The 14015-nt window shown below is 43.9% G+C and overlaps 1 long non-coding RNA gene and 1 pseudogene across 1 annotated transcript in view; both read left to right on the forward strand.

Annotated features, from left to right (window-relative positions):
- The window catches only part of LOC115170641 (BEN domain-containing protein 4-like), a 91724-nt pseudogene that overhangs the window by 24574 nt on the left and 53135 nt on the right, over positions 1-14015 (forward strand).
- The window catches only part of LOC115170718 (uncharacterized), a 30788-nt gene continuing 18910 nt past the window's right edge, over positions 2138-14015 (forward strand). The window contains exon 1 of the long non-coding RNA XR_003871084.1: positions 2138-2568. This is a non-coding gene — a long non-coding RNA (uncharacterized LOC115170718). The remainder of the gene's footprint in view (positions 2569-14015) is intronic.

Genomic DNA, 14015 nt, shown 5'->3' on the forward strand with positions numbered 1-14015 from the left:
TGTAGTGTCCAAACGGTGTGTTGAATGTTGTGAGCTTAGATGACTCTTCTGTGAGCTTGATAGCCCAGTAGCCTGATCTAGCGTCCATGACACTGAAGTAGTGTGCTCCCGCTAGCTTGTGTGTGATGCCATCTAGCGTCGGTAAAGGGTAATGGGGCCGTTTGATAGCCTTGTTCAAGTCTCTTGGGTCGAGGCATACTCGGAGCTTGCCTGTGCGTGGTTTCTCCACCACCACTAACGCGTTTACCCAGTCGGTCGGTTCTGTAACCTTGGTGACTATGTCAGATTGCTCCATGCTCTCCAACTCTTTCTTCAGACGGGCACGGAGAGCAAGGGGAATCTTTCTCGGGGGGTAGACTACAGGGGTTGCGTCTGGGTCAAGGTGAATGGTACATTCTCCTGGGAATAATCCTATTCCTGTAAAGACATCAGCAAACTCCTCCAGTACATTTCCTGTCTCTACTGGTGCTGTTACTGATAAAACTAGCTTGATGAGGTCCATGTCTAAGCATGCTTTAAGACCTAGCACTGCAGGTGCTCTAGTGTCAACAACGTAAAAGTCTAACATCATGTCACTTTCCTTGTATTTGCATTTGAAAGTGCATGTGCCTTTTACTGGGAGCTGTTCACCACCATAACCAGTCAGTCTGCGCATGGTGGGCTGTAGCTCGCACTCAGATGTCAAGCTGCGGTACTTATTCAGAGGAATAATGTTTACTTGTGCACCAGTGTCTAGTTTGAACTTTAGCTTTGTGCCTTGTGTTCCTATCTCAATGTCAGCAAAGGCTTGCTCTGTCTCTGATATGTGACTTTTTCCTGTCACTGAATCAATAAACAGTTCATCATCATTTGACTCTTTGATTGACATTTCATCTTCACTCACTGTGTGTACTGTTTTTCCACGGTAAGCTCTGCACACTTTTGCAAAGTGATTCCATTTACCACATTTAGTACACTGTTTGCCTTTAGCTGGGCAATTTCCTTGTTCGCCATGCACTTTGTATCCACAATATCCCCATGTTTTGGGGCGTTTTGAGTATGTGTCTCTCTGTTTTGGAGTTATGTCTCTCTCCGTTCTGAAACGCGCTCTCTGGGCACCGGAGGTGTGCTTTGATGTCTGCCTGACTGCGTGCACTGCTTGTTCACGTGATGCGCTCGTCCTGCGGCGCGAAATGGTTTTCATCTGAGCCTGTGCTAGCTCGTGAGATCTGGCTATGTCGATAGCTTTGTCCAGCGTTAGCTCAGACCCAACATTCAAAAGTTTCTCTCTCACTCGCGGTGAGTGTATTCCAAATACAATACGGTCCCTGATCATCTCATCCTTGTTTGCATAATCACAGTCTTTCACAAGCAGACGCAGCCCAGTCACAAACGGTTCAAAAGACTCGCTAGCTCCCTGTACTTTCTCATGGAATTTGTACCTAGCGAAAATTGTATTAGTCTTCGGCACAACATATGCTTCAAAACGATCGTAGTATGTTTTCAGTACCTTTGATTCAGCCTCGGTAAGTGTCCATGTGTTGTAAATATCTCTCCCTTTTTCACCGATCCAGAGGAGCAGGTAGCTACATTTTTCCTCTTCTCCTCTTTCCTTCAGAGGACCCGTGAACATCAGCTCCACATGCTGTTTGTACTTACGCCATGCATCGGGTAAGTTTGTAGACTCCCAGTCCATTCGAGGTGAAGGAACTCCAGAAAAATCCATCTTTTAAGACCATTTACTCTGACACCATGTCTTGTTTTGTACGCTTTGTACAAATAATAAAACGCAGAACTACAGGATGTTTCTTAACATAACTCTTTATTAACTAGCTACAACTACATGTTCGCCTATCTCCAACCACAATCAACTGACGATGCCCTAGCCATCTGGGTGGTGTTAACCAATCACTGCACAGTAGGATACGGCGGTAAAATGCATCCAATTATAATTCAGTATGTATTCACATATGAATATTACAATAGTGACGACATCACAACTATGAAATTACACATATGGAATCAGCTAAGAACAAATTCTTATTTACAAGGACAGCCTACTCCTTCCTCTTCATCAGGCGGTTCCCGCGCGCGGCAGCCGGGGATTATTTTTCTAAACGGCCCTGTCAATGGGGTTTGTAAACCAACCCGGATGTAATATAATTCTGGCCACATGTTGATTCAGTGGCGCTTCTCAATGCAGGACGTGGGAGGGACGCACACTTTGTAAACAGGAATAGGTGCATCACTGAGCTGGCAAGCTAAAGTTAGCTAGTTAGTACCTTCAACCTGTTAATTATTTATCTCACGAAGTCAGCATCGCTTAACATTGTTTCTTTTTTTTTGACCTCGAGATTGTTGCTGGATAGGTACTTTCATATCTAACATGCTGGCGATGCTAGCTAACCTCGTATCAGGATGCCTCGATCTAGTCCTATTTGATTTATCTTACAAAGTAAGCATGGCTTAAGATGTTTTCTTTCGTTTTTGACCTCGACATTGTTGTTGGATAGATACTTTCATATCTAACATGCTAGCTAATCTCATATCTGGATGCCTGACTCTAGTTCCCGAGAGAGCAGCATACTGGTAAGTCAACTTTGCTTTCGAACTTTGTACTCATCTGTAAAGTTGTTTTACATGCAATCATATAAGGTAGATAGATAGTTTAAAAGCCTGTTATCATTCATTGGTTGTTCATTTGGAGCTAGTTAAGCTATCACTAGCTAGCTAGGTGGATAATAATGTGATGTATAACGTTAGTAGGCTACAGTAACGTTACAGTATTACTGAATGACAACAATATAGCCTTGTTACTACTAGTTGGCAAGTTGGTTGATTAGGGTGGGTATAATTTCTGGAACGTTCCAACAGGAATCCGTTCCAAAAACTCAGCAAATGTCAAGGTTGCCAACCAACAACGCATACAAAGTCGTATAACGGTAGAATGAGATACCGGGTAGGGAGTGAGCAATGTAATAACGTTTTTCACTCACCACGTTTATCCCGAAAAATGTGTCTTCGTTCTGGTAGCCTCCACCATTCCTCGTTCGTTGGTTTAGTTATTATTTCCGGTGTTCCTGCATTCGCAGGTGAACTCTGTTGCGCCTCAATTAGGGGATCGCTATGGTAGAAATGCAACTAATGACTGCTAGCCCCAGTATTTTATTAGCTAGGTGGATTGTACACAATTGTTACCGATGATACTGTATATACCAGCCTACTCGTATTACAGAAACATACATTGTATTTTGCCAAGTTCTCTCTGTGTTAATCCTGTTTCCCAAATATCAGCTAACTTGTGTCTGTGTCGATGTTGTTTAGTTCAACTTGCCTAGTTAAATAAATATTAAATAAATTAGAACGGATAAAATATGCTTTGACCTATTTCAGGTAACCTAAAGATGCTTGATTCACTATAGTTGCTTTTGAAGAACTTTCCAGTCGTTTATGCTTTACATTACGATTTTTCAACGTCTGTTTATTGGACATATATATTAGTGTCTTATAAAAAAGGGCAACGTATGTAAAGCATCCCATCTGTTTTAAGGTTATAGTGTGTATGTGTGTGGTGTAGTTCCTCTTGATGTCCACTAGGTGTCATCACAGCTTCAATAATGTCACACCAGGGTCACAACATGTTTTCATGTGTAACCTTACAGTGAAATGCTGACTGACAAGCCCTTAACCAACAATGTCGTTTTAAGAAAAATATGTGTTAAGTAAAAAATAAGAAATAAAATTAACTAATAATTAAAGAGCAGTAGTAAAATCTAAATAGCGAGGCTATATACATAGGTACCGGTTTGTCGAGGTAATTGAGGTGTTCCTTTCAATTCCAGTGGTGTAAATTACTTAACAAAAAATGTATTTAAACTACTCCACTACATTCCGTTTATATATCTGTTCATTCTGTATCTGTACTTTTACTCTTTCTGTTTCTTTACAACTTGAAATTTTACTTCACTACATTTCTAAATAAAATAATGTATTTTTTACTCTATACAGTTTCCCTGGCACACAAAAGTACTTGTTTCATTTCAAATGCTGAGCCGGACATGAAAATGGTCCAATTCACACACTTATCAAGAGAACATCCTTGGTCATCCCTACTGCCTCAGATCTAGCGGACTCACTAAACACGTTTCATTTGTAAATGATGTCTGATTGTTGGAGTGTTCCCCTGGTTATTTCTTAAATAAAATAACAAGAGAATCGTGCTGTCTGGTTTGCTTAATATATGGAAGGTCAAATCATTTATACTTTTACCACTGATACTTAAGTATATTTTAGCAATGACGTTTAATTAGTATTTTACTGGGTGACTTTCACTTTTACTTGAGTCATTTTCTATTAACGTCATCATCTTAATATTGTCACTTTTTCCCTTCATTTGCCTACTACTGTCTATAAGCTATCATACCATGTGGGTTTTTTCTTGGGGACCAGGTATCGGAACGCCTTTGAAGGGTCTACAAAGCATGCCCCCCAGGTAAAAGTTGCCTTTTGCAGACCATTTTGTTTGCCCTTTCTCTGACACCGCCTAGTATATAAAGTAGATCCTGGATGGCAGTAAGCTTCTAGTCAATGATGTACTCGGCCGTACGCAATCAAATTTTATTCATTAAGCCCTTTCAACATCAGCCGATGTCACAAAGTGCTGTACAGAAACCCAGCCTAAAACCCCCAACAGCAAGCAATACAAATGCACGGTGGCTAGGAAAAACTCCCTAGAAAGGCAGGAACCTAGGAAGAAACATAGAGAGGAACCAGGCTCTGAGCGGTATCCAGTCCTCTTCTGGCTGTGCCGGGTGGAGATTATAACAGAACATGGGCAAACGTTCATAGATGACCAGCAGGCTCAAATAATAATCACAGTGGTTCAAGAGGGTGCAACAGGTCAGCATCTCCGGAGTAAATGTCAGGTCTGGGACAAGGTAGCACGTCCGGTGAACAGGTCAGGGTTCCGTAGCCGCAGGCAGAACAGTTGAAACTGGAGCAGCAGCATGACCAGGTGGACTGGGGACAGCAAGGAGTGATCAGGCCAGGTAGTCCTGAGACGTGGTCCCAGGGCTCAGGTCCTCCAAGATAGAAGGGCGAAGGAGAGAGTGAATTAGAGGGAGCATACTTAAATTCACACGGGACACTGGATACGACAGGATAAATACTCCAGGTATATCTGACTGACCCTAACCCCCCTACACAAACTATTGCAACGTAAATAATGGGGGCTGAGACAGGAGTGGTCGGGAGACACTGTGGCCCCGTCCGACGATACACCCTCAGTAGCGCCTTATGGTCGGATGCCGAGCAGTTGCCATACCAGGAGGTGATGCAACCTGTCAGGATGCTCTCGACGGTACAGCTGTAAATCCTTTTGAGGATCTGAGTATCCATTCCAAATATTTTGTCTCCTGAGTGGGAATATGTTTTGTCGCACCCTCTTCACAACTGTCTTGGTGTGCTTGGACCATGTTCGTTTGTTGGCGATGTGGACACCAAGGAACTTGAAGCTCTCAACCTGCTCCACTACAGCCCCATCGATGAGAATGGGGGCATGTTCGGTCATCCTTTTCCTGTAGACAACAATCATCTCCTTTATGTTGGTCACGTTGAAGGAGAGGTTGTTGTCTTCGCCCCACACGGTCAGGTCTCTGACCTACTCCCCATTGGCTGTCTCATCGGTGCCGGTGATCAGGCCTACCACTGTTGTCATCAGCAAACATAATGGTGTTGGAGTCATGCCTGGCTGTGCAGAATTGAGTGAACAGAGTACAGGAGGGGACTGAGCACACACCCTTGAGGGGCCCCCGTGGTGAGGAAAAGCGTGCCGGATGTGTTAACTATCCTTACCAGCTGGGGGCGGGCCGTCAGGAAGTCCAGAATCCAGTTCCAGAGGGAGGTGTTTAGTACCAGGGTCCTTTGCTTAGTGATCAGCTTTGTTGGCACTATGGTGTTGAACGCTGAGTTGTAGTCAATGAACAGCATTCTCACAGAGGGGATCCTTTTGTCCAGGTGAGAGGGTAGTGTGGAGCGCAATAGAGATTGCATCATCTGTGGATCTGTTGGGCCAGTATGCCAATTGGAGTGGGTCTAGGGTTTCCGGCATGATTGCTTGATGTCAGCCACTACCAGCCTTTCAAAGGACTTCATGGCTACCAATGTGAGTGCTACGGGGCGCTAATCATTTAGGCAGGTTACCTTTGCTTTCTTGGGCACAGGGACTATGGTGGTCTGTTTGAAAGATGTAGGTATTACAGACTCGGTCAGGGAGAGGTTGAAAATGTCAGTGAAGACACTTGCCTGGTAATCAGTCTGGGCCCGCGGCTGTGGGAATGTTTACCTGTTTAAAGGTCTTGCGCACATCGGCTATGGAGAGCGTGATCCCACATTCATCCAGAACAGCTGGTGCTCTCGTGCATGCTTCAGTGTTGCGTTGCTCGAAGCGAGCATAAAAGTATTTTAGCTCATTTGGTAGGTTCTTGTCACCGGCCAGCTCCTGGCTGGGTTTCCCTTTGTAGTCAATAATATTTTCCAAGCCCTTTCACATCCAACAAGCATCATAGGCGGTGTAGTAGGATTCAATCTTAGTCCTGTATTGACACTTCAGGACAAGTCTCTGAATTTCCTTGAGTGGGCCAGCCAGAACTGTGACTTGAACCCAATCGAACATCTCTGGAGAGACCTGAAAATAGCAGTGCAGCAACGCTCTCCATCGAACTTGACAGAGCTTGAGAGGATCTACAGAGAAGAATGGGAGAAACTCCCCAAATACAAGTGTGGCAAGCTTGTAGCATCAGACCCAAGGCTGTAATCGCTGCCAAAGGTGTTTCAACAAAGTACTGAGTAAAGGGTCTGTATACCTATGTAAATTTTATCAAATTTTGATTTAATAAATTGGAATTCATTTCTAAATGTCACACCCTGATCTGTTTCACCTTTCTTGTGATGGTCTCCACCCCCTCCAGGTATCGCTTATTATCCCTAGCCTCTGTGCCAGTTTGTCTTGTTTGTCAGGTTAAGCAGCGTTTTGTGACTCAGCTCCTGCTTTTTGAAGTGTCTCTTTTTCTCACCCTCCTGGTTTTGACTCTGCCCACCTGAACACTCTGCCTGCCTTTGAGCCTGCCCACTCTGCCTGCCTGCCCCTAGGCCTGCCCGCTTGCCCACTCTGCCTGCCTGCCCCTGAGCCTGCCCACCTGAACACTCTGCCTGCCTGCCCCTGAGCCTGCCTACCTGCCCACTCTGCCTGGCTGCCCCTGAGCCTGCCCACCTGACCACTCTGCCTGCCTGCATCTGAGCCTGCCCACTCTGCCTGCCTGTCCCTGAGCATGCCCACCTGACCACTCTGCCTGCCTGCCCCTGAGCCTGCCCACTCTGCCTGCCTGTCCCTGAGCCTGCCAACCTGACCACTCTGCCTGAGCCTGCCTGTCAACCTGGACCTTTGCTTCCCGTTTGATTTCTGACCTCTGCCTACCCCTACCCTGAATCTGCCATCTGGTACCATTGCCCCACCTCTGGTTACTGACCAGCCATACCCGGCTGTTGGACATGCTGCTAGAGCAATTCCGCTGGTTCTCTGGAGGGCAGCCTGTCGCGGGGGTAACCCCACCAGCGTTTCCCTTACTCCTGCTTCTATTCTCTTTTGCTAGTCCTCACGTTTTCGTGACTCCATACCTGCCTGCTTAACCATTCTGCTTGCCCTGACCTCAAGCCTGCCTGCCACTCTGTACCTCCTGGACTCTGAACTGGTTGACATTTTGCCTTTCCACGACCACTCTTGCCTAGCCCTTTAGGATTGTTTAATAAATATCAAGACTCAAACCATCTGCCTCCCGTGTCTGCATCTGGGTCTCGCTTTGTGCTCTTATACTAAACCTGCTTTTGCTTTGACGTTGTTCGCTATTGTGTGCAGATTGATGAGAGAACCAATGTAATCAATTGTAGAAGGCTGTAACGTAATAAAATGTCAAACAAGTCAAGGGGTCTGAATACTTTCCAAATCACTGTAAATATTGATAAGTCACCTTGTACTGTTGGGTTATATTTTCTTAAACTTAATGTGATGCATAGCTTATGAGTAAATTAATGTTAAACATAACAGGTTTGTATTGTACTAACATGGATTGAGCTACATATGATAATGTGTGACTAACTGGAGGGTTACTGGAGTGTAGGCTGAGTAGACTCGTGACACACACACACACACACACAATGCCTGGTTGTGGGGCCGCTCAAGGACAGGTGTATGTGAGGAACTGATAGAGGGGAAAATGGCTGTGGCATAAGAACAGGCACTGTCCTTGGGTGTCTGACTCTCGGGTACACACACGAAGATAAGCTAGAAGACAACTATGCTTGGCAACAAAGATGCGTCTACAGGCTGCACGCCAACGATAGGCTGGAGTAAGTCTAAACCACACCCAAGCCTCTACTATGACAGGCCCTCAGGGAGAGGGAACTAAGTCTGTCAAGAAGTATTTAAAGAAAAACTTGTGATGTCATTCCAGTTCTCTGTCTGCCCTGTGTGGTGTCACAGTGAGCCCGTATATACGAACATCATATTTACCATTCAAGTGTTTGCATTAATTAAAGTACAAAGAAATCAGAAGTTACTCTGTGCTGACTATTTTTGTTCTGATACCAGATTCGAATTGACGCGAACCCAACAGTACCAAATATGTTTTAAACCATATAGTTAAATTCAGAAATGGTAGGTTGAGACTAATACAGTCAGGATAGTATAACTTATCCCATCATACCCAAGACATTTAGTACAGTCTTCCAATACATTAGATTAATCAAGAGTCAATATCTTAATACCATTATGATAATTAAGGCTTTTTAATGCCACTGATGGTAAACACAAAAATCCTTTTTCATCAATATAATGGTTAACGTTCTTTGTAGAAGTTGCAGAAAGGAAAATACCTACTGTAGCTATGTAGGCTTCCTGCTGGCTGCCAATTGTCACTCAAAAAACCATAAGAATAGGTTGTTTTTTAAAGTACAAATTAAACTAGCATGTGCATTTCTCTAAGAACCTAGAGGTAAATTTCAGTCAGATAACTCAAAACGAAACAAAAAAAAACAAGTTCACTGAAATCCACTATCATTCGCTTATGCCAGCTTAACCATAACCCATCTATACAGTTCAGTATTGCAATATTATGGCATTATCGGGGTACTGTTACTTGAATTACATTTAACTATAAAAAAATGACCGTGGGGAAATCACGTGACCCTTGATCAAGATGGCTGCATGAACTAAGAGCTCCGCATAAGTAGTTTCCAATTCCTAATCTTACCTCCACTTCAAGTTAAAACTCCTTTAGCTTTAGTCAAAAAGTCATGGCGCCTACAAAGGCGATGTTACAAGTGACATTTTTATCCTGACTCGAGCATTGGCGGCGGAAAAAGACTCCAAGAAGCAGCTAGCTTTAGAAAAAGCTAGCGCAATTAGCCAGGAGCAAGAGGACCCGTTCCCCCACAAGGCCCAACCTCGCACTCTGTCGAAGACATCCTTTCTGAACTGAGATCCCAACGTACAGAACTCAACATTAAATTAGATGCCATTAACGCTCAGCTCAGTGCCATAGGGTGCAATGTGACAATCCTGGAAAATGCTTTGCCTGACATCAACAACAAGAACCATCAACGCGGGGCGCCTGGACGAGGCAGAGGGGCGAATCCTATCCATGGAAAACTTACTGACAGACGCCATGGAAACAATAGCATATGCTAAACACAAAATAGAGCATCTGGAAGAGAAAACAGAGGACTTGGAAAACGGGGGCGAAGGAATAACAGGGCTCTATTAAACCAGGCTGAAAAAGAAGAGAAACATTGCAATGATCCGCTACCTACAAGACAAACTCCCAGAGTGGCTCCACCTGTCCACCGACAGGCCCATAGAACTCGAGAGAGAGCTCACCGAGCACTGAGGCCCCCATCAGCAGCCAGACAACCACCGTGCCCAATCACCATACGTTTCCTGAGATTCACCGACAAGGAACGAGTCCTACAGGCGGTGAAAATCAACACCATTACTGTGGGAAACGCCAAACTCACTTTACACCAGGACCTGTCAGCTGGAATACGCCGAGAGTTTGACGGGGTGAAGAAATACTCCATTGACCGAGGCATCTTTAGGGGATTCAAATACCCAAACGAGCTCAGGATTCTTCACCAAGCAGCCCTGCGACACTACAAAACTCTAGGAGGCAAAACGTTTTTTGAAAGACAATCCTGGTCAATGAGAAATAGACCAATGACTAAATGCGATTACTGTTATTACTAAAGGAGGGAAGACAACTTATGGCCGACACCCAAAGACCCACCCGCCCCGCTAAATGTCATTATAGCCGTCTAATCTATATTTATTTTCCTTTAGCTGAGAGGGATAGGCTCTATAGCCTGACCTAGGCCTACTAACGTTTCAGCCTACTTTTATTTCCCTTTTTTGGTGCTATTATTACTATGTCCCTTGGGGGAGGTATATGTAGGCTAGGCTATAGATTTTATTTTCTCCCTCTTTTAATGTGGTCTGGACGGGGGCTACGTTGTCATTTACTCAATGCGGGGCGGAGAGGAGAGGATGAGGCATTTCTTTGGTGGGTGGGGGAGACGTTGTGCGTTGCTAACTGTTCCCTTTTTTTGGGGAACAGAATTGAGACTGAGTGAGGGGAGTAATAGATCCAACGGGATATGTCGAGTTGTTTGGGAACTCGGCTGGGGTGTTCAGAGATTGTTATTTTATGTGAACGCAGCTGTAACTATTATCCACCTTTACCCAGAGATGACTTGCACTAAAGTTCGATGACGATGACTAGTACCTTGAATCTCTTGACATGGAACTGCCATGGTCTAGGTCATGCAATATAACGGAAAAAGATACTATTTGCTCTAAAAAAGGAAAAAAGCAGACATTGCGCTATTACAAGAGACACACCTCTGTGATGCCGAACATGCCAAACTCCGCAGAGCCTGGGAGGGACTGGTGTATTTCTCATCTTTCAAATCAAACAGTAGAGGTACAGCCATACTTATCCATAAGAATGTTCCACTCATAATTGACAAAAACATATCTGATCCGGAGGGGAGATTTATTTAGAAAACTGGGTCACTTTATTGGCAACCAATTACTATCTTAAACATATACGCCCCTAATACAGATACTCCTGCTTTCATGTCAAAAATGATAACCCTGTTCTATGAGCATTGTGCTTCCTTTGGAGGGCTGGCCGGAGATCTTAATTGTACCCTCAACCCAACCTTGGACAAATCATCTCAAGTCCCCACCACAAATCCTAGATCTGCAAAGATGTTGAAATCCCTTACTAAAGAGATGGGACTGATAGATATCTGGAGAGAGACTAATAGCTCATCTATGGACTATACATACTACTGTAATGTCCATAACACCTACTCCCGTATAGATTACATTTATATCATCCCAAAGAGTTTCATAAATTCAGCCACGTGTACAGTCGGACCCATAGCACTTTCAGATCACGCTTTTGTCCACCTCTGCAACAACATTCCAAGGTCAAAGAGCTGGAAATTCAACACCTCCATGTTATCAAACGAAGCGTTCCATACATTGGTAACTACATGGATAGACAACTACACACAAGACAACAAAGATTCTGCTGTTTCTCCGGCCACAATGTGGGACGCTGCCAAAGCCACACTAAGAGGTCATCTAATTGTATATGCTTCCTCTAAGAAAAAAGCAATGGAAGCACACAGGCTAGATCTTGAGAGGGAGCTGGAACGCTGTGAAAAAGTACATAAACAATCCCCAGACAGCACCTCCTGGAGTCAACTTGAAGCAGCCAAAGCTGAATTTGGACTATACTCGGGAGATACATTTTTTTCACTAAACAGAAATACCATGAGTATAGCAATAGGCTGAGTAGATTGCTTGCCAATTAAAAAAAAGAGCAGTCAGAGTGTACAATCATGCCTATCCGAACAGCAGAGGAGCAGGTCACATATGACCCAAAAAAGATAAATGTAACTTTCATGATTTTTACTGCAAACTATATACCTCTGAGAGAAAACATACGGAGGCAGAACTCCACTCCTTCCTAGAGGGAATCTCGCTACCTAAACTATCAGAGACCGACCGAGAAGATCTCATCTCCCCCTTCACTCCTGAGGAGATCTTGGAGGCAATTACCTCCATGCCACCTAATAAGTCCCCAGGCTCAGATTGATTCCCCAGAGAGTTCTACAAAGCTTTTTGGCCCCAGTTTAGCCCTATTTTCATGCCAATGCTGGATGATTTTTACAAAAACTGAGTTCTCCCAGACTCAATGCACACAGCTCGCATTACAGTGTTGCTCAAAAAAGACAAGGACCCTCTATCCTGCTCGTCCTTCCGGCCCATAAGCTTGTTGGATTTCGACTACAGAATAATTACCAAATTGCTCGCCAAAAGACTAAACACTCTTCTTCCCAAAATAATACAAGCGGACCAAACTGGATTTATTAGAGACAGATACTCTTCTGATAACATTCGCTGTCTTTTTAATATTATTGATCAAGTAAACGCACAGAAGACCCCTGTCCTGCTGGCTTCACTGGATGCTGAGAAGGCGTTCGACAGGATGGAGTGGAGCTTTCTGTTCTCAGTCTTAGAAAAGTTCAATATGGGGCCAAACTTTAAATGGATGGTGACTACTAATGGACTGAACTCTGACAGATTCCCTTTGGGACGGGGCACAAGACAAGGATGCTCTCTGTCCCCCCTGCTCTATTTGTTGGGGGCGGAGCCTCTGGCAGAGTTGATAAGGAGCAATCCAAGTATTATGGGTGTTTCTGCAGGCGGCCTGCTGCACAAGATTTCACTTTACGTGGATGATATCTTGCTCTACATATCCAACCCTGAGAAATCCCTGCCTCCCATTTTATACACAATTGCTCAGTATGGCAAGTTTTCAGGTTATAAGATACATTTTAGCAAATCCACTGTCTGCCCTCTCAATCTTACACTCACCAGCTCTATGAAGACACTATGTCCATTTCAATGGAAGACAGGGGTTTCAATACCTTGGGATCTTCATAACACCAGGTCTGAATAGCCTTTAAGGAAAATTATCTTCCACTCCTAGATCGAATCAAGAACGATCTCCTTCCCAATTAGCCTAGTCGGAAGAATTAATGTCATCCGTATGAACATCCTCCGTAGACTGAAATATTTATTTCACATGCTCCCATGCTATTACCCAGTTTCCTTTTTCAAAACAACTAAGCAAAGCTTCACCAAATTTATATGGGGCAATAAAAAAAACCTAGGATCAACTTCTCCACTCTATCGAAACCTGAATCTAAGGGTGGTCTTTCCCTTCCCTCCCTTCAATTGTACTATTGGTCTACCCAAATCCGTAACATGCTAACATGGATCACAAACAGACAAGAGTCAACGTGGATTCAGATAGAAGCCCAATCCTGTGGTTCATTGCCCCTAAGCTCAATTATATTCATTAATAACTTTAGTGAAGTGGGCAACATAGCCAAAACCTCTGTGATTTACAGCACCCTACTAGCGTGGAGGGACTAAGAAATACCTGGGCATTTCCTCCAAAATATGTTCTCACTCGCCTATAGTAGGCAACCCAGACTTGCCAAAAGCCCATAGTGATGCCAACTTTGATCTTTGGCATACTGTTGGAATCAGGACCTTTTCAGACCTATTTCATCAGAAAATCACTACACTGAAATCCTTTCAAGAGCTCTGCAGTGAATTCAATGTGCCAAGATCCCATTTAAATAAAAATGTACAAAAAAATTCAAATTAGACATGTCATTCACTCATTTACTTCCAAGAGGAGGTTTAGAGCTCAGCTGAATCCATTAAAGGAAAAATATCTTATATCTATAGACTCCTTTCTGAGAAAGGAGGCTCCTCCTTTACTCCTTTGAAAATAATCTGGGAAAAGGACCTCTGTCTGACAATCAGTGATGAGTTATGGACGGAGGTTTGCGGGTATACTGCTCCTCTACTAATGTAAAAATGAAAGAATCTAATTACA

This window comes from Salmo trutta, chromosome 32 (genome assembly GCF_901001165.1).
Source record: "Salmo trutta chromosome 32, fSalTru1.1, whole genome shotgun sequence".
NCBI classification, from domain to species: Eukaryota; Metazoa; Chordata; class Actinopteri; order Salmoniformes; family Salmonidae; genus Salmo; species Salmo trutta.